We start from the raw sequence: 19,881 nt of genomic DNA on the forward strand, positions 1-19,881 counted from the left end.
TTAGAGTGGATGCAAAGTGCGCGTGTTCCGCACAGACAATGGCGGGGAGTTTACCTCGAGGAAGTTTGCTGCCTATGGTGTTGTCGAGAGGTGGAACCTGATGGTGGTGGCAATGGTGTGTGCTCTACTAAAACAGAGGAGCATGCGGGCTGAATTGGGGGGGGAGGCTGTGAGCACTGTTAGTTGTCTTCCTGCTCAACCTTGCTCCCACCAAATCCCTTGCAGGAAAGATGCCTTATGAGGCGTTGCCTGGCGTATGTCGAATAACATAGGAACCTTCGTAAGTATGATGACCGTAGCTCCCTCGTTGTGTTCATTGGCTATGAGGAAGGTGTGAAGACGTATCAGTTGCTGGACCCTACGACGAGGCGCATTCGCATCGGTCGGGACGTCATCCTTGATGAGAACGTGGCTGGATTGGGCGGCAGACAACGACGCACACTCGGGTGGCGACTTTGATGTCCAGTACATCTGTCGTCACCCAGCTATGCGTCCAGCTCAAGGGGAGCTGAGCCTGTGTCAACAGGACATGTGGCTCGGGGTACTTAATCTGCCGCACCACCATCACCTGCATCAGCTCCAGCAACTCCAAAATTTGTCACACCACCAGCAGATGATGATGATCGACCCGATGTTGCTCACAACGACACACCGGTTCACTATTGCACCATCGAGAATTTGATTGGAGGAGAAGAACCATCGCCAGACTTGCATCGTGCAACCTTGACGCCGAGCTACTCCCCCGTGCTCATTTGCAAAAGCTGAGAGACAAGGCATGGCAAGCAAAACATGACATGGGAGCTTGTCGATCTACCACATGGGCATGGTGATCAAGCATAGAGCATGGTTGGTCGCACAAGGTTTCATCCAGCAGGGCAACATTGACTTTGATGAAGTCTTTGCGCCCATGGCTCACATGGAATCCATCAGCTGCTGCTTGCTTTGGCTGCCTAGGAGTGGCCTGTCCACCACATGGATGTAAAATGAGCCTTCCTTAATGGAGAACTGAAGGAGGAGGTCTACGTGAAGCAGTCGCCTGGTTTCATCTTCACCGAAGAACGAGAAGTCTTGCAACTGTGTAAGGCCCTGTATGACCTTAGGCAGGCGCAACGAGCATGGAACGCGAAGCTTGACTGCACGCTCAAGGATATTTGTTTCAAACAGAGGAATGGAAGGCTGCAACCTATTTCACATTCCGATGAAGCAACTCAAACTGAGCCGTGAGTGCACGACAAAAAAGGTGTATGCAACAGAGTATCGGAGGATCGTTGGCAGCCTCTGCTACCTTGTCCACACACGGCCGGACTTGGCATTTGCCATTGGGTTCGTGAGTCGCTTCGTGGAGTAACTTACAGAGAAGGATATGATGGTAGTGAAGCGCATCCTTAGATATGCCGCTGGTACCAACCACTATGATCTAGGCTGCAGGCGGAAGACTAGAGAGACATGACTGGTTGACTATAGCGACAATGACCTTGCCGGTGACATTGACACCAGGAAGAGCACAAGTGGCACGATGTTCTTCCTTGGTAGCAGTTTGGTGAGCTGGTAGTCAAGCATCGAGTGATGGCTCTGTCCTCCTATGAGGCAGTGTATGTGGCTGCCACATCTGCTGCAACACAAATACTTTAGAAGCCAAAGTTTGCTGGTGGGATGCGGTTTTGAAACTTGGAGTTTTCAATTTAGCCTTGCTTGGGAAGCACGCCTGGAAGCTCATAACAAGCCCGAAGTCCCTCTATGCATGCATTTTGAAAGGCAAATATTTTCATCCATTGAGTTCATGGATGCTATTATTTCCAAGTGTGCTTCTGCCACTTGGTGAGCAATCGTGGCTGGAAGACAAGAATGACTGGTTTGATCAAAAGAATCAGAAATGGTTCCTCGGTCTCTATTTGGCACGATAAATGGATACCACGAATTCTTTCTCTACGACCATCTATTCACATTGGAGCTACAAGCCTATCTTTGGTCTCTAAATTGATCGATGCCGAATGAAGGTCGTGGAAATTTTTATAGCCCGAGAAGCTAATGCAATCCTGAATATCTGCTAAAGCTAGGGAAATGGAATGATTCTTTGGCATGGACAACAGAAAAGTCTGAGATCTACACTGAAATCTGCATACCGTTCTCTAGTGACTCACAACGAGCATTCAACTTTAGAGGAAGGGACGGTTACAAAAACTTCAAAGAAGCAGAAACGGGTGTCGACAAGACTTTGGAAGCTGAAAGTTGTGCCGAAAGTGCGTTTGTTCTAGTGGCGGGTGTTATGCGGTATTTTACCGGTCGAGAGCACTCTTAAGCATAGACACATTGCGGAATTGGCAGGGTGTAGTCTGCCTTGATGCAGATGAGGATATGATACATGCATTGATAAAATGCATGTGTGCAAAAATGTTTTGGAGGGAGGCTAGGGAATGGCTTCATATAAAGTTACCGGGGCTCCATACAGAAACTTGGTCAAGGGATATATCAGTGACCTGAGATTTGATGAGATCATGCAAAAATTATCACGGTTATGTCGGCTATCTCCAGGAACAATATTACTCACGATAAGGCAATTTTGGACCCGGTGCATTCGATGAAAATGACCAGGGAGGCCCAGTCGTTGCTGGAATTACCTGGGGAGCACGTGAGAATCTTGCTAGGTCATGGATGGAGACCTGTTGAGTTTGATTGCATAAAGATAAACTCTGATGGAGGAATACCTATGGATGCATGGCTGGGTGGCGTAGGGGCGCGTTGCAAGATCGTCCTGGGCCTACATGGGTGCTTGGTGTAATTAAGCCTATTCAGGGTGTCACTGGTCGACTCGTTGCGAAGGAAGTATCTCTTCATGAAGGTGTGGTCTTTGCTAAGCTTTGAGGCTCTGCGCGAGTAGAGATGGAAACTGGCAGTTTGAAGTGGTCAATCTCTGGAACTCACGCCGTTTCTTCGTCTTCCTGATAGCGCCATCGTTATTAGACGTTGAAGGGTTAGCGTCTAGTTTTACCTCTTTTGCTATTCATCATGTAAAGAGACAAGTCAACGTTCCGGCCCACCTATGTGCGAAATGCTTGCACACTAGAGGTGAGGGAGTGTTGGATGGACTCCCCCTGAGTTCTTGGTTACTAGCCTCGTGGTTGTCAATGCCGGAGCTCCTTTGATTGAATAAAGCCCTTTAGTTCCCTGCAAAATGTGAGAGAAGCTGTGCGGTCGAGCTAATGGTGGACAACCAGTCCGCCTTGGCATTGGCCAATAACCCAGTCTTCTATGGACACAACAAACACATCAACTTGGATACCATTTCATCAAGGACTGCTTGGAGGATGGTAGTGTCAATGCCAACTACATCGGCACCACAGACCAACTCATTGACATTCTAATTCAATGAGCGGCGTGCTAGGATTGGGATGGTTCAAATCAATTCAAGTCTGATTTGCAAGGATTAGAGGGAGAATTGTTAGAGTAATCCGTGCAGTAGTCTGTCAGTAAGTCAAGTTTGTTCCTTAGGCTACAAGTCTATGGGTCAAGTCAAGATATCTTAGGCCTCATCAGTTGCATCTATTGCAACCAGAAACTGAGTCCCAAATCAAAACATGTGCAAGTTACTATACTAACATTAAGGCGACAAACTTTAGGCCATACAACCAAACAATGTCCACCATTTGCCTCTTTTCTACCTCTCCAATGTCCACCATTTGCCTCTTTTCTACCTCTCCAAGAAGGGGCGGAGCCAGGAGTTAAGCATTGGGGGGGGGGGGGAAGTGATGACAATCGCTCTAAAATTGTACTATATCCGCATATTAAGTCAAAATATAATATCATATCGTTATAACTTTGGCAATAACATTATTGATATACATTATTTAACCAATTACATAGATAAGCAAACCAACATGTGTTTGGCAATAAAAGAAAACTATTTTTTCCTAATATAGATGTAATACTGCCAACGGGTTTGATCTGAATTATTTGGCACTAAGACAGATTCAGGAATGAGCAATTGACATGAAAGAGCATTCTATTAAGTTATTTTCTTTCTTTGGATTTGCAAGAAAAAGCTAAATCGAAACGAAAAGGGGTAGACCAGATTAGAGTATGCATATATAGCACATCATGTACCTTGACAAATATCTCAATTGTGAATCAACCAGATTGACATGCGCTGTGCAAACAAGCAGGAAACGATGCTCAATGGTGGCCGCAGCTTGTGCTCATGCCCAATGATGTCAAGTTGAATGGCGTGGGCAGCTACCTGAGCTGATCGAGGCGGGCCTTGTTGATCTTAAGACAAAGGGCCTGATGGGATTTGTTCTTGGAAAAGGAGAGCTCAAAATGGAAGAAGTGGAGTCACGGACTCCCTGATACTGGCCTGGATGTTGAACTCTTTGATTCCAGCCATTGCAGTGTTTGTTGAAGCATTGTCGAGTGCTTTTGATGCATGGACTGTGCTGTTCGTCAAGGGAACAAAAGTATGATGGTGCATGTGAATTAGTTGCAGCACTTTGGGCGGATCTAGACTAGTGCGACCCCCTTGAGCTTCCGTATGCTAAATCCATGGAGATTGCTAGAAATTGGGTTGAGCTCAGGTGTATGATGCAGTTTCTAAAAGGCTTAGACCTAGGTTTTGAGAGCAGGCATGCTGTGTTGCTACATCAACCGAATCTTGTATCCCTTGATGAGGTCATTGCTACGATGTGCCAAGAAGAGGCCCGCCTGCAATCGAGAAGGGGAGATGGAAATGAATCTGCTTACAGGGTGGCTGACCAAAGAAGTTCATAGGGGTGTTATAACTATGGCCAACCAAGGCATATTAGCCGGTTTTGCACTGGTCCAGAAAAGGCGGAGGCCAGGGTACAGTGGTAGAGCAGTAGTCGTGGTGGTCGAAATCGGAGTCGTAGTCCAAGGGGGAGTGGTGGTTCATGGGGTGCTCATTGGAATGCTCCCAAGGAAAATGTAACTGCTTTAGCTGAAGGGAAGCAACCTGCAGGAGGACAGGAGATTTCTACCAACTATGCCAACTTTGTCGATACAAATGAAGGTAACATTGAACACACATCAAATAATAACCCATAAAAAATTCTGAATGCGTTCTTTACTCTAGAGCATCTCAACATGTCATTGGAGACTTTCATGAGTTGAAATCTTATGTTCCACACCCTTTTGCACAATAAAAAAAACATTCACACAACAGATGGCACAGCCAAGACCATCAAAGGTGTTGGGACGCCAGTTGCACATCGACCATTGAATTATCCTTAGTGTTGCATGTGCTAGCTTTTTCCGTGAACTTAGTGTCCTTGAGTGCTTTGGCTGGCCAGATTGATTGTAAATAGTTCTTGACAAGGTTGGGTTCTTGATCCAGGAGAGATCGACGGACAGGAGTCTTGGAACTGGAACGAGGCGCAGGGGGTTGTGCTACATGGGCTGCAACATGACGGGCCGGGGGGGTGCACATGCTAGCTGCAGTTGCTGAGGATAAGGAGACTAGAGTCCTAATCCATCACTGTAGGATGGGGCACATGACAGTTACAATGTGATGCATGTGTTTGCTAAACACACCAGAAACTCGTATTTAAGGGGATCAGGAGCATATCTCCTTTTGTGTTAGTTCACTTTGATGTATGAACATGTCCAGTGTTATTTGTTAGTGGTATGAAGTACTTTGTTATGTTCATTGATTGCCATTCTCAGGTGACTTGGGTCTACCTTATGAACCATAAATTTGAAGTGTCTCAGTCTTTCGAAGTTCTTTATGCACTTGTCCAGTCCAGTTTAATGTAAAAATTCAAGCACTCGGTTCTAACAATGGCACCGGGTATGTTAACAAGGCCATTAATGCCTTCATGTTGGACAAGGGCATCCTGCATCAAACATCTAGCCCGGACGTACCTCCTCAGAATGGGGCAGCAGTGAGGAAAATTGCCACCTGCTAGAGGTGGCCCGGGTTAGAGGTATTGAATTATCGTGTGATTCCTTGTTTCTGGCCTATGACCACCTTGTTGCACTTGTTTCCCACGATAAATTCCTAGTTCCCCCCATGGTGTTCTGTTGCACTTGTTTTTTTCGTGGTCATAGGCCATCAATCAACAAATTGGATCCCTCGGCAGTCAAGTGTATCTTTATTGGGTATTTTTCAGGACAAAGAGGGTACAAATGCTGGAGTCCTTGTGAGAGTCAGACATTTGTGAGCATGGATGTGGCGTTCCGTGAATCGAACCCTTTTATGGTGAGAAAACTGATCCAAGTGTCTTGTTTGAAGACCTTTACCAATGTCTCCCACCAAAAATTAGCCAAGAGGGGAGAGTAGTAGCACACAGATGCAGATGATGCAGCAGTCACAGTCACATTTAGCAATAAGTGGCTCAATAGTAACTCCTGTGTCTCCTTTGTTGCAAGCATCGACTTTCACCGATGATGTGCAAATTGGCACAACGACATCAACTCTGATTGGTAGTGTGCCGAGGTGGATAATAAGCAAGGGAAGCAGCTAGAGGTGTATTCTCGGAAGCGTGCGTTGGCTCAGATCAATATTGTGCTGAGGTGGACAACAAAGCAAGAGGAGCAGCTAAAGATGTATTCACGAAAGCGAGGTGAGCATGATGCACTTCAAGGGGACCAAATCAGCCATTGACGAAACAAGGTAGTGCTGATGTGATTTCCATCTCCCATAACAAGGATCAAGCTGAAGGGGCAATTGTTTAGAGAACTACTCGGGAAACAAAAGGGATACCAGAGAAATGATATGGGTTCGATGAAAATGATATTAGCTTGTCCAACATCGTCTGAGATGGTTTGGGCATATTCAGCGCATGCCTCCAGAAGCTCCAGTGCAGAGCGGACGGCTAAAGTGTGCTGATAATGTCAAGAGAGGTCGGGGTAGACCGAACTTGACATGGGAGGAGTGGACGGCTAAAGTGTGCTGATAATGTAACGAGAGATCTGAAGGATCGGAATATCACTAAAGAACTAGCCATGGACATGGGTGTGTGGAAGCTTGCTATCCATGTGCCAGAACCATGAGTTGGTCGCGAGATCTTATGGGTTTCATCTCTAGCCTACCCCAACTTGTTTGTGACTAAAGGCTTTGTTGTTTCCGGCCCACAAAGCATGTGTTGCTTCTCTTTAGTCCATGTACTGATTGACTGGAAGAAGGCGAAGGAGGACTCAAAGTGGTGGAGGCCAAGGTGGACGAGTTGGAGGCTTTGTCTAATAACAAGACATGGGTACTAACAACCCTTCCAACAGGAAAGAAGTCAGTCAATTGCAACTGGGTATAACACTGTGAAGTAGATTGCAAAAAGAAGGTTGAAAGGTAAAAAGCAAGAATTGTGGCGAGGGGGTACAGCCAGAAATATGGCATTGACTATGTTGAGACCTTTGCTCTAGTAGCACCGGGAAGATTTTGATCTCCTGCACAAAAAATACTAGGTGGCCTTTACACGAGCTTGATGTGAAGAATGCCTTCTTGCACGGGGACTTGCAGGGGGAGGTATACATGGATATTCCACCTAGGTTCTCGACTTGTGAGACTGTTGGCAAGGTATGCAGGCTGAAGAAAGCCCTTTACGGACGAAAGCAAACTCCAAGAGCTTGGTCTGACAAGTTTAGACGGGCAATATGTAACATGGGGTATGGACAATGCAATGGTGGTCATACATTGTTTCATAGACACTCTAAAAAGAAAAATGGCCACCATTGTAGTTTACGTTGATGATATCATTATCACCGGCGACGAAGACGTAGAGATAACAAGGTTAAAGGGGTGTCTGAGTAAGGCCTTCAAATTTAAAGATCTTGGTTGACTCAAGTATTTCCTTGGTATAGAAGTGGCCAGGTCTTGAGAAGGAATATCTCTTTCTCAAAGAAATTATACCTTGGACCTCCTCTATGATGTTGGCATGTTGGGTTGAGCTGCTTCAACCCCAGTTGACCAAAACCATAAAGTGACTACTCAATCTGGTGTTCCGGTGGGTAAAGAAAAATATCAGCAATTGGTGGGAAGGTCGTTGTACTTGTGTTATACACAACCAGACATTGCATCTGCAGTAACTGTTGTGAGCAGATATATGCATGAGCCTAGAAGTGAATATCTTGAGGCGATATAGAATGTTGAGATACCTGAAGGGTTCTCCTGGGGAAGGACTGATATACAAGAGTCAGGGACACCTTGTCAGGGATAGTTATTGTGGTGCTGATTGGGCTAGCTGCCTAGATAACAGGAGATCGACTTTAGGCCATTGTGTTTTTGTAGGACAAAATCTAGTGTCATGGAGAAGCAAGAAACAACATGTTGTTTCCAAATCAACTGCAAAGGTTGAATACAAAGCCATCTCCTAGGGGTTGAGTGAGTTATGGACAAGGAATCTATTAGAAGAGCTAAAAATATTTAAGACCAGTTGTATGAATGTATGGTGCGACAACAAGTCGGCAATTAACATAGCAAACATCCCAGTTCAACATGATAGAACCAACATGTGGAGATTAACATATTATTTATCAAATAAAAATTGGATGCTAGGATCAGGATAGAGTATGTGAGTTCAGGGCAGCAAATTGTAGATTTGCTTGATTAAAGGACTGGGAACCAGAGAATGTAGTTTAGCGTGTGATATGATGGGAATGATAGATATCCATCACCCCTCTTGAGGGGGAGTATTGTATGAGTGCCCATCACATGGCCCATGAGGCCCATGCCCACTACTGCCAAGTGACCTAGAAGGAGGGCACGAGGATGTTTGCTCGGACAAGAGTCGCCAGTGCATCAATGCGCAGGTTAGTCCATGAGGCCAATGCCCACTACCGCCAAGTGACCTAGAAAGAGGGCACAAGGGTGTCTGCTCAGGAAAGAGCCGCCGGTGCTATCGAGGTTAGCCTCCATCTCAACAGTTCTTAACAGAAGTCAATATGCAACTTAATTTGTTGAGTTTGGCTAAGAACATTTAGCAACTTAGGAGACTCGTGGATTAGATAACATGGAGCTAGTAGGCAGTTTAGCTTTAAATAACCAAAACACGGAGCTACTAGTTGGGGTGCACCTATTTTGAACCCCAAAATCCTATGATAAGAATTATGAGTTGAGCGACTAGTCATACGGTCTTAACATCACTCTCGACCAGGTGTATCGACTTGGCTCATAGAGGTAATCAATCGACTACTTGACTTCTCCATGACTAATCTTGACTAGTCGAGGAATTTGAGTTGAGCGACTACTTTTTTGTTGTAAAAAGGGCCCATCCGTAGGTGTTAGGGCTGTGGATAAGACCATGCTCATGGAACCCTAGCTCCAGAAGAAGCTCTCCAGCTCAACACCCATTCAACTGCCTCTTCAGTTGCCACCTCTACTGTCGTCATCGCCAACTGTTGATGCTCTACCCCTAGCTATCCTCCATGGCTGTAGCAAGTTGTTCCTACTGTTGGTGCTTTTCCCCTTTGCCAGCTCTTCTGCCCTAGCTGATGTTGTTGTTGCTCTGCGTGCTGCTTTGCTCCTCCTTCAGCTGGTGATGTGGTGCTTGGTGTTGCTCCTCCCCTAGTTCTCATGGTCGATGGGAGAAGTACCAACAGCACCACACCTTGATGACAATGTCTTTGCCTAAATTGAAGCGGAGGATTTGGTTGTGCACTATTGGAGTCTCCCGGCGACCGACCTGGTCGAGCTTTCCCATCGAGTCAATCCATCCCCTTAAGAGTGTTCTGGTTGTTGTCGCTGCTGTTTTCTGGGAGGCTAATACAAAGGTGGTCGTTGCTAAGCCGCATGGGAACCAGTGCTGGTCAGGATCGCTTCAGTGTCGAACTTCGCTAAGCACCACGTCTTGTTTAATATCCTTGTAGGCTAGGTGCCATGGCAGCCGTTGCCGAGCTGCATGGGGGTGGGTGTTGGATTAATCATGTCCTCTGTTATTCAAGCATTGCTTTCTCCTTTGAGTTTGTTGTAATAATATACAGGTGCATAGGCCACGAAGTGTTGGCCATGCCCTGAACACTATGGCAGCCGTTGGCCATGCCCTGGAGGCAGAGTGGGTAAGCAGGGCGCAGCTGGCAAGCACGCTCCTGAGTGTACGCTGCTGCTGCAGAGGGTGTATATCTCCTCGGCTCTTGCCGCTTGAGAAGTTAATCCTAGAAAATACAAAAATGGCAGGCAGTGTAGTGCCGACCAAAACTCTCCTCTTTTCTTGGTTCTCTCGTTGTTATTCCTCTGTTTCTTGGTTGTAGTTTTAGTGTGCACTCAACCAGTTTGAGCTTTTGCCTGATTTAGGTTCCTGTGAGATTGAGCGTCTTGTGGTATCCATGGTCATAATGAGGTTGAGGAAGGCTTGTAGACCATCATTTGGCATTGGAGCTCGAGGCAGGAGGAGGAAGCAATGGCAGATTCATCGCTGCCGATGGAGATAGCCGAGGCAGCGAAGAAGCGGATCAAGGCGCAACACGCGTAATTGGTGGAAGCGGAGCAGAAGCTGAAGGCCATCAAGGTCAGCAAAGGAGGTGGGTTGCTGTCGCTGACTGCGCAACCCGTCATTGTGTCTCAGCGACCGCGCCTCCATGTCACATGGTCGCAACTGACGCGCACAAACTATATGATTTGGGCCATGAAGATGTGTGTGGCCCTGCAATCGGCCCATGTGTGGGAGGCGACGCAGAGCACAACCATGGACTATGACATGGATAGGGAGGCTTTGTTCACGATTTATTCCGCTATACCTGACTTTGTGATGCCGTCGCTCGCTGGCTGCGATTATGCTAAAGCCGCGTTGGATGCCATCATGATATCTCATTTGGGGCATGATCGTGTGCGTGAAGCAAGTCTTCAGTCCGCGCAAGGAATTTGAGGAGTTACAGATGGGAGGGACGAAGTCTGTTGATGGCTTCGCGAGCAGGATTACAACGCTTGTTGCAGGGATCTGTCCACTTGGTGACATATTGTCAGAGTTGCGCGTTGTCCAGAAGTTCCTTCAAGCGGCATCGGTGCACTATATGTAGATTGTCACTTCGATTGAGCAATGTGTGCCGCTTAAACTCTCGCCGTGGAGGACTTCGTCGGACGATACAAGGTGCATGACGAGCGATTGCGCCAAACGCTTTGGCAACCCCATGGATGGTATGCGCCTTATGGTATCTCGTTGTGAGTGGGAAAATTTCGCTCGTAACAAGAGATCCTGGGTTAGTTCCGGGAGTGAAGCGAAGGTAGGAGGTGGAAGTGTTACTGCTAGTTGACAGAGCATGGAACAACCAAAGGAGAACGGAAGTTTGCCAAGAAAAAAGTGAGATGGTGGCAGGAAAGGCTACTTCAATAAAGAGTGCAAAAGACCGAAGAAGGGACGAGCAATGGTTGCCGAGAAAGAAAATGGGGATGGGGACATTGCATTACTGATGGTTTAGACGTGTGAGTTGATGCATAGTTAGTTAAGAAACTAGATGGTGAAGTGTTCTTGATAGAAGAGAAGGTATTGTTGAAAGCTCTCAAGTCTGAGAATTATTATGGTATGCGGTCTATGGTCATTGGAGCCGGTAATCATATGGCAGATATTGAAGAAAAATTCAGTGGCCTTGATGAAACAATGGAAGGGAAAGTAAAGTTTGGTGATGGTTCAATTGTGGAAATTCTGGGGCGTGAAACTTTAATGTTTCAGTGCAGAAATGTTGAACACATAGCACTGTTAAATGTGTATTACATTCCATCGCTGAAAAGCAGCATAATCAACATTGGTCAATTGTCTGAGAGAGGCTGCAAGGTGGTCATTGAGGATGATGATCTGCTGTTGTATGATCCTAAAAGAAAGTTGTTGGTAAGAGTAAAAAGAACCTGAAATAGATTATACTAGCACAAATGCCCGTGCATTGCTACGGGTTGAACATTATTTGACTCTGGTGCCGCCTGTATCTCCTAGGACGGCTAGTGCCTTCATGGTCACATCCGATGCCCTTAACTCCCATGGCAACTACCGATCGACACCTCCTGCATGGCTACAATTGCTGTGGGTAGCCAATGTAGCTACTACCGACTGGCGGTGACTCCTTCCTTCGCGTCCATAGTTGACTCGGGTTGCAGCGTACCAGACGTCTGCAGCCGTCATCTTGAAATGTGACACAAACCTGTCGAGCTTTAACTTTTTTGTTTAATCTGGCACAAGAGAATTGAAAAGTGACCATTTAAATTATATGTTTATTTATACTAAATTAGAATCACTAAGTAATAGTCTAATACACACAAGGGGAATCATTCTTAGCAGTTTGCAATCCAGGCCCACTTTTGTATTAGAGCCAACAACAAAACATTACATTACAAATGGTAGCTATCACTAGCCACACTCTCAACTTGGAGTTCTACTCGATGACTGAAGTGAAACTTCCCATGCTAAATACAGTGATCAGCTTTCTCAGAATTCTTGCACACTCTCCAGGAAATTTTTTGGACATCCCTCGAAAGCCATAGAAGATCATCAGGTTAATGTGTAACTGCACACATCAATGGAACTGGCCTCATGCCAGAACTTGCTGAGATTTCCAGTGTGCTCACAAGTCTCGTTTGACTACAGATTGGTTAAATCAGTAAGAACTTTAGGTCATCTCAAAGAAAAAGTACACAATTTGGCTCTAGTTGGAAGCATTAGCACTATGCATTGATGCCCAACTTAGGTGATTGTGACTACTAAATTCTCAAGCCACAAGGACGGGAATAGAGAACCTCGACTCGAAAGTGATGGATCCATGTAGGTGCAGTGTGCACCCCTGGTGTTCTTCAGATGTGCATGACGTACGCCGACTGTGCGACCATCATCGCGTGAGCTGCACAACTTCATCGAACAGGAGCGTGAGGACACGGTCTTGGTCCATGGCCTCCTGGATCCTGACATTGGTCGAATCCGGGATAACACGAGACTGCCATCCATCCAAGAAACCAAGCCACCACAACTACATGCATCAACCATAAGATCCGACTGAACTTTAAGCCTAAACACGAGACAATGACAGTCCACGGGGACCAAAGACTGAAGCGATGCCTAAATAGAACAATGTTGCAGCTCTGAACATCGGGTGAAAGTGACAACAACTCGACGGAAAACGTAGTCAATTAGCATGCATCCACGGCTGCGGAGTTGCGTCCGTGAGAGCAGGCTTCTGACCAGGAGCAGGTGCAGTAGATCCGTTGTAGATAGAATAGGTGACGCAGGAGCACATGTTGGTGCAGTGGCGGAGCACCCGGCTGCAAAGAGTTGGGTCGGTGACCGGAGAAGCTCAGCTTTCGCATGGAGGAACAACCTTGCAGTCAGGTGGCAGGGAATCAAGGTAGGCATGAGCCCCCCTCTTGCACCAAGATCGAGGTCCCAAGCCTGCCGCGACCAGTTCAAGGCACGCCATCCGGACTCACGGCCGGCCCTAGCACGAGCCTCGGCCCCGCTTGTGATAGAGGTCCCTAGCACGCCCCGACCAGATCGAGGGACTATATGTGGGAATGGTGTGGATATGACTTGATAATCGGCGAGAAGGGGCGGGGCATAGCAGCCCATCGTGGTCGGCGGCGCGCGCTCGAGCGGAGCGCGGCAACCTGGGCCTGGGCCTCGGCGAACCACGCGCGGAGGACTCGGACGGCGCAAGGAGGAGGGCGCGGTGGAGAGGAGGCAGGCCGGGGTGCAGGGAGGACGGCGCGACAGAGGATGGCGTGGCAAAGGATGCAGGCAGGCGGCAGGGAGGCGCGGTCGCTCAACTCGGGGGTGTTTTTTTTGTCAAACGCGTCTACGGGTGGGGCAGAAATACGAAACGTTTTTTTCCACTTATTTACTGGGTTGCGGGTTAATTACTTAATATCATAGGGGGCTTTTTGCAGAAAGTGCGCGACAGTGAACTGGCAGAAGCACTGCGTGCTTTGTTATTAGGTAGAGATCCTTGATCTTAGTCCAACAAGGCCAATTTGCTTGACAGCAAATGCAGGGGATACTTCATGGACTTTACATGCTAGGTATGGACACTTAAATTTCAATGCACTGCGTGATCTTGCTAGAAAGCAAATGGTAGTGGTACTACCTTAGATAGATCATATGGAACAGATCTGTGATGGTTGCAGGGTAGAGCAATCACCAAGACATGTGCATGCTGATCTATGTGGGCCTATATCACTAAGACTTGTGCACGCTGATCTATGTGGGCCTATACCACCACCAACGCAGACAGGAAACAAATACTTGTTGTTGGTTGATGATTACAACAAATACATGTGGATATTTCTGTTAAAAAGTAAATATCAGGCTTTGGCAACTATACATAAAGTTAGGAAGAGAGGAGAGCTGAAAAGGAAGCGAGTTGTGAGCTGAAGTATCTTAGAACAGACAGAGATGGAGTTTTCAAAGTATTTTGTTGAATATCGTGATGAGCATGGAATTAAACATTACCTCACTACACCGTACTCACCACAACATAATGACGTGGTAGAACACAGAAATCAGATAGTCATATCCACGGTAAGAAGTCTTTTGAAAAGCATGTGTGTTCCTAGACCATTTTGGGGAGAGGCAGTCACCACGGTTGTGTATATCTTGAATAGACCTCCTACAAAGTGTGAAGGACAGGATACCATATGAGGCCTAGTTTAACAGAAAGCGAAAAATTTATCACTTGCTCTGGGTGTGTTGCTTATGTAAAGATCACAAAGCCTACAGGTGTTTCAATCTTGCAAGCACGTAGGTCATTGTCACAAGCAATGTGGTGTTTAATGAAGCAAAATCATGGAATTGGAGTACGGTGTCTAATCTGGAGATGCAAAATAGGGGAATTGAGTTTTCTGTGTACTATCCTGCATTAGAAGCTACTATTGAAAGTGAAGCAGCAGTAAAGACCGAGCAAATCACTCAACCCTCATGCTCAACACCAGAAGTGGGTGTGAATGGAGCTGCAGATGAGGCAACTCCTAACACTGTCAACCCCAACACTACCACAACCTGGTTTGATGGGGGGAGATAACTTGAGCTCAGTGATCTCAACGTAGACTTCAGGTGCTGGTCTTTAAGGGTATCATAAGATTCTGGACAATATCCTTGTGCCTTGACCTCAGTGATGAGAATGAGTGCATGCTTGGGGTAGAAGAGCCGATGTCTCTAGGAGAAGCATAGAAAGAGGCATGTTGACGAAGAGCCATTGATGAAGTGATGTCATCAATAACTGAGAATGACACTTGGTTCCTAATTGATCCACTGGCGAAACACATGGCTATTGGTCTCAAATGAGTGCACAAAGTCAAAAAGAGTCCATGTGGTGAAATCTGAAAGCACAAGACTCGCCTAGTTGCAAAAGGGTATATGTAGAAAAAGGGAATAGACTTTGAGGATGTTTTTGCTCCTGTACCTCATATTGAAACTATGTGGCTACTTGTTATGTTGACAGCTCAAGAGGTTTGGAGTGTTCATCATATGGATGTTAAGTCAACTTTTCTGAACGGTGAATTACGCGAGAATGTATATATCAAACAACCTCTGGGTTATGAACAAGAAGGCATAGAATTCAAGGTTCTGAAATTGAGAAAAACTATGTATTGACTAAAGCAGGGACCAAGAGCCTAGAACTCAAAGCTTGATGCAAGTTTATATCTTGGGGTTTTGCAAGGTCTCCTCTAGAGCATGGTGTCTATACTAGAAACTTTAGTGTAGCTTGATTAGTTGTGGGAGTATATGATGATGATTTTATCATTACACACTCAAGTGATTCCGGGATTGCAAACATCAAGAGTCGAATGATGGATTTGTTCAAGATGTGTGTTCTTGGATTGCCGTCCTTCTATTTGATCACTGGAATTGCTCAACTTCTAGATGGTATCACACTCTACCAGACATGATATGCCTTGAAAGTTCATGAGAAGGCAGGGATGAGTGCAATTCAAATTAGATTCCAATGGAACCAAAACTGAAGCTACACAAGTCAGAAGGATGAAGAGATGGTGGATCCTACAATGTACAGGAGTCTCGTACGCAACCTGAGGTATTTGTGTAACACCAGGCCATATCTTGCTTACTCAGTGGGAATTGTAAGTAGATCCATGAAGGAACCTACAATGTCCCATATGGTTGCTATAAAGCAGATCTTGAAGTGCATAAAAGGAACCACTTCCCTTTGTTGTTATTACAAAAAAAAAGGAAGAATCACCAACACTTGTGGGATACAGTAATAGTGATCTAGCGGGAGACATCAATGACTTTAACAGTACAAGTGGTAACGTGTTCTTTCTTGGCTCAAATATCATCTCCTGGGTCTCACAAAAGCAAAGAGTAGTCGCTTTTCCATCTTGTGAAGCATAATACATTTCTACATCATCAGCAGCTTGTCAGGGCTTGTGGCTAGCCCGGTGCTTGGTGATTTGAGGCGCAAGGAAGTGTATTGCGTGAAACCTGAAGGTTGACAACCAATCCGCCATCTCTTTGAGCAAGAACCTAGTTTTTCACGCCCACCGTAAACACATTCAAATCGATATCATTTTATTCGTGATTGTGTAGAGGAAGGCGGTGTGGCTGCGGAGCATGTGAGAACAAGGACCAACCTGCATATATACTGACGAAGCCATTGCCGCGTTTGAAGTTTATCGAGCTACAAGAGAGAATTGGCCGTTCAGTTCCAAACCTTGGACAAGCTTGGGGGAAGGATGGGGGGGGGGGGTAGATTAATCATGCCATCTGTTATTTAAGCATTGCTTTCTTCTTTGAGTTTGTTGCAATAACAAACAGGTGCATTGGCCAGGAGTTGTAGGCCATGCCCTGAACACTATTGTGTCCTTGACTTGCTGGGCATAGTGGAGGCAGAGTGGGTGAGCAGGGTGCAGTTGGTGGACGTGCTCCTGAGTGCTATTCCTCTGGTTCTTGGTTGTAGTTTCAGTGTGCACTCGGCCCGTTTGAGCTTTTGCCTGATTCAGGTTCCTATGAGATTGTCGTGGTGTCCACTGTCATAGTGAGGTTGAGGGAGGCTTGTAGACCATTGGTGGGCACTGGTCGGGGTCGAGTGACATGAACACATGCGAGGTGCGGGAGATTGGAAATTAGGGAACCACTAGCGCAGAAAAGCCTACTAGTGGCGTTGGTAGAACGTCATTAGTGGTACTTGATCCCCACGTCGTTAGTATGATGCCATGGGTAAGGGTCACTACTAGCGCCGTTCTCCCATGCCACTATTGTCACCCACTTCAGCGGCGTTGCGCGTGGACGCCACTAGTAAGTTGTACACCAGTGGCGATGATGCGAGCACGCGCCACTACGGGCGGTCTTACCAATGGTGTCCGATGGGTACCCGCGCCATTACTGGATGGTGTTGTTAGTGGATCTTACTTGTTTTGCCATGATATTGGTCTCCTCCATATTAGTGGCGTTTCTTTATTTGTTTGCGTCGTTGGCCGGAGAGTGTATCGATGGCGTTCTCTTAATTATCCATGCAATGAAGATGTGAACCATTGAATCAAAGCCGGATGGATGAAGTGGCGCCAAGCTCTGTGTGACAAGAGAGTGCCAGAAAGCTAAAAGGCATGTTCTATAGGACGGCGATTCGACAACCAATGTTGTATTGCGCTGAGTGTTGGCTGACTAAAAGGCGACATGTTCAACAACTATGTGTGACGGAGATGCGCATGTTGAGATGGATGTGTGGCCACACAAGGAAGGACCGGGTTTGAAATGATAATATATGAGATAGAGTTGGGGTAGCACCGATTGAAGAGTAGCTTGTCCAACATTGTCTAAGATGGTTTGGGCATATTCAGCGCCGGCCTCCAGAAGCTTCAGTGCATAGCGGATGGCTAAAGCGTGCTGATAATGTCAAGAGAGGTCAGGTAGATCGAACTTGACATGGGAGGAGTCCGTAAAGAGAGATTTGAAGGATTGGAGTATCACCGAAGAACTAGCCATGGACAGGAGTGCATGGAAGCTTGCTATCCATGTGCCAGAATCATGAGTTGGTTGCGAGATCTTATGGGTTTCACCTCTACTCTACCCTAACTTGTTTGGGACTAAAGTCTTTGTTGTTGTTGTTGTTGTTGTTGTTGTTGTTGTTGTTGTTGTATGCAGTCAACTATCTAAATCGTGTGTTTATGTTGCGTAGGTTTTGCTGCATAAAAGAACTGCAAAAACGTCTTATATTATGGGACAGAGGTAGTACCTTTTTAGCAATCATGTGTTACACCTCAAGAGTGTTTGAGCGTCTGTTCTTAAGAATCCAGAAGGCATGCTTTGATGATATGTTGATTCAGATGTCTAATTTTGGGCTGTAGATGGTGTACTATCTCTAAGGTAAACTTTTCAATTGCTATTTGCAGGAAAAGGAAGTAAGAAGAGGAGAAAAACTCAGTTTTACTTGCAGATGCTCATTCCTGGAGATATGTAATGAGCAGATTTTGGACTTGCTCAATCCAAATGCAACAAATTTACAGGTAATCATTAAAATGTAGTATCTGCATATAGCTATTTGGTCGTTGCATCTGCCTGCGCGCCAGGGCTCCCCTGCTATGAAGCGCTGCCGCTTAGTCATCCGCTTGCTCGAACCCTGACGCCATCGGCATGGACCATCTCCTGCAGACCTACCATGCCCGTGGTCACTTCTGATACGTATACAGAAATGTTAAGTTGTTGTTGCTGCTGCTCTACCTCCTCTCCCCCTCACCGTGCAAACTGCTAAGGCTGCTGCTCCCTCCCTCTCTCTCATGCTGCATCACCTTCTCTCTCTCGCTGCTGTGGCTGCTGCTCTTCTTTCTCTCAGGAGCTTCTCTTTCATAGCAAAGTACAAGATCTTGCAATAGAATTAATGTATCAATCCAAAATGCGATTTTTTTATTGTTATGACAAAAATATTCGTCTAATGTCAGGTTTAATGCAGAGAAACCTTGACAATAATGTGCACGTATTGTATTCTTGATGTTGCTATTTCATGCCCTATATCTGTTTGTTAATATGTCTACAACAACTAACCATCTGTTTTTATGTTTCTCTACCTCCATCCAACTAGGGCTCTTTTGTGTGTGCAGGACAATCCCAACGATTGTCCATTCATTTCATCCGTCGTGTACATCTTGGAGAAAGGAAGCACCAAACTTCATGTCCCGAACCAACCGGTATATTCTGCACCTACGAATAGCAAAGTAGAGCGTGCAACAGGCAATACTCAAAATTCAAAGAATAGGCTAGCTTACAGTTCTAGAGAGAAGATAGGTCAGTTATCACATTACAAGATATTTTGTAAAGGGGGGCTCAGATCAGATAGTTGCAAAGGTGGTTGGTTATGGGGGTACATTCCATTTCCAGCTCCATTAGGCTTTGTTCGGTTACACCTCCTCACAGCGGGATTGGGGTGGATTGGAGGAGGTTTTGACTTGTGGAGGGTGCAATCCCTGCCAATCCCTGCCAAACCCCTCCATTTTCCCTGTCAACCGAACAGGCCCTTATTCATGTTGCTAACCCTCTTTCTTTTTATACTCCATTGTTCATGCTCCTAATTCTCTTTCTTTCTTTTAACCCATTCATGTTGCCAAACTTAGTAAGCTGTGATAAGATGACAAAGTGAAATTCCAAATTACACTAAATGACAGTAGGATGCAAGCATATTACAGTGATAAGATGACAAACCTGATGTTACCCCATTGTTTTGTAATGTGCAAGTTAAGCTTCTGATGCTCATAGTTGGCATGCAGTAAAATCTAGCAACCATTTGTGCAGTGCCAAATAAAGTAACCACAGCCGGTTTTATCAACAGAGTCATATTTCAAAGGTACCCCTTCGCGTAAGTATGAAACAGTTCTTCGGCTTAAGAAACTAGTCTTAGCTTACTAAATTAAATCTTATTAATAGCTCATTTTATTAGAAATTCATGATTCAGGACCATGAGAAACGCTTACGTGGTTCAGGAAAGCATCGAGCATATCGTGTAGAGGATAACACGTGCCAAGGG

The 19,881-nt window shown here is 45.9% G+C and overlaps 1 long non-coding RNA gene across 1 annotated transcript in view; it reads left to right on the forward strand.

Moving 5' to 3' along the window:
• The window catches only part of LOC125549437 (uncharacterized), a 30,222-nt gene extending 10,687 nt beyond the window's left edge, over positions 1-19,535 (forward strand). Inside the window, exon 3 of the long non-coding RNA XR_007301339.2 lies at positions 18,962-19,535. This is a non-coding gene — a long non-coding RNA (uncharacterized LOC125549437). The remainder of the gene's footprint in view (positions 1-18,961) is intronic.
• The last annotated feature ends 346 nt before the right edge of the window (positions 19,536-19,881 follow it).

Source organism: Triticum urartu, chromosome 3A (assembly GCF_056163025.1).
Source record: "Triticum urartu cultivar PI428250 chromosome 3A, HENAU_Tu73, whole genome shotgun sequence".
NCBI classification, from domain to species: Eukaryota; Viridiplantae; Streptophyta; class Magnoliopsida; order Poales; family Poaceae; genus Triticum; species Triticum urartu.